The following is a 2,027-nucleotide window of genomic DNA, read 5'->3' as shown; positions in this document are numbered from 1 at the left end:
TAACCGACCTAGCCCGCCAAAGTCGTCCGGTTGTCAAACGTATGCAAAATTGTTCAAAACAATAGCGATAAGAGGTATAAACTGACAAATGCTGTTTTAATGCTTTGATTGTTTTCATAAATTTTTAATCGTTGCTTATTATTACTCTGATTGAAAATCCGAAGCCAGAGAGAACAGATTGCATCTGCAATCAGTTACTTTGAACAAGAACGAGATAATGGAGGCTCTCTGTTGCCAGTAAAATTCGTTAGGAAGGTAAGTATTTTTACTCTTAAGTATTAATTTACTACAATTATAATTAAAATCTTTCTAACGAGAATGAAAAAAAAATTAAAAATGTAATCTTGAATTGGCCGAAAAGAAACCGTCCTCATACGGAGCGAGTGACGAATCAATATCAGCTTTCTGTTAGTTTTATCATAGATTAAATACATGAAATGTATAAAAACAGTGACTAGTTTTCCATACAAACATAGTTACAAACATATTTTAAACAGTTATTTCAAAAGAAACTGTTAGTCTGCAAAGGTCTAATGGAGCTTCCTGATATTGCTTTAAAAAAAATGCAATATTTAAAAGCATATAATAAAAGGAAAGAAGACGTATTATTTCAACCTATGTATTAAGATGAAACATGGATACTTCAGAATGGGACTAATCTACCCAACGGTCACTCATCACTAGATGGTAATGAAAATTGTGTTATGACAACAATAGTTGATGGAAAAAGGTAAATAATGTTGGAATAACAATTGATTACATTTTATTAGTCATAACATTAATTAATAGTTCATTGCAGATATATTGTACTTCACTGCTGGAAACACGGGTGGTTAATAACATCTTCAGTTGCAATGAGCTCGATCAGACACATTGAAGAAGAAATTGACCATTGAAGGAATTGTGAACAACTGTTAGGGTTGTAGGGGTTAAAAGAGTTATGTTCATTGATATGTGTGTAGTTGTTCAGAATATACATGAGCATTTGGTTAAAACATGTCGGAAGAGGAAAAATACTGTTTTGATATGATGTATTGATATGGCAAATGTATTCAGGACAATGCAGTGATTACATATATTCTTATAAAAAAAAGATGTATGCAGGTATTAACAGAATAAATTAAGGAGAAATGCAGTGATATCAAGATGTCAAGAAAACACTGTACCGTAGGACACAAGAACAGTAAAAGGTAAATATGCTCTCTAATGAAAGTATAATATATTACTTGTATATATAATTGTTAATTAGGTGAATTGGACCTCCACAGGGGATGCAACTATACAAATACAATCAAACACAATTCTAACCTACAAATTATTATAGCTGTGTACTTTATTTTGCAGACAATTGCTAACGGACCGAATTTTGGCAAACAACGAACGACAAACGGCAATAGACAATACATTATACATCTTAATGACATTAGTTCACTGCTACTTTGGATAGACTACAAATATTAATTTAGAAAAAAGTTATAAATTAAAACAAAGTCAACAATGATTGATCATCAACACATAAATTAAATTTTTACGAAAATTCAACCAATTCTAAGGCAAAAGAAATTGTAATTTGGTCTTTACCCGTACTGTTGAATACAGAAATGTATAAACACGCATATACGTACAACTTGTTGTTATCAAATAGTCGAAAACGCTACGAAACGTTGTAATTAGCGATTGACTGCATAATCTATCGCTCGGAGCCGATGAGGCCAGTTATTTGGGATCGGCCAAACCAGACCACATTTCAATTTACGTCGGACAGGACCGCTCGCTATCTAGATTACAGGGTCCGCGTAGTAGCAAAATGAGTGGAAGTCTCTTTGAAAAACAAGACGAGATCAGTGGTGGCTCAAGTGCTCACCAAGAGCTTAAATGATTCCAATTTATTTTTACTGTGTTTCGTGTTGAGTATAATTAATTTAAAGCCAATCACTATCTGCAACAGGGACGAGAATAAAACAAGTCAACGTTGAATACAATTTTGATTGTAGTACAATATTCGTAAATTTAAGATGTTATAGTAT

This window comes from Rhynchophorus ferrugineus, unplaced genomic scaffold, assembly GCF_030347505.1.
Source record: "Rhynchophorus ferrugineus isolate W39M unplaced genomic scaffold, kcgeb_rfMv2 rfM3, whole genome shotgun sequence".
NCBI lineage: Eukaryota > Metazoa > Arthropoda > Insecta > Coleoptera > Curculionidae > Rhynchophorus > Rhynchophorus ferrugineus.
Note: the sequence above shows the minus strand (reverse complement) of the source record.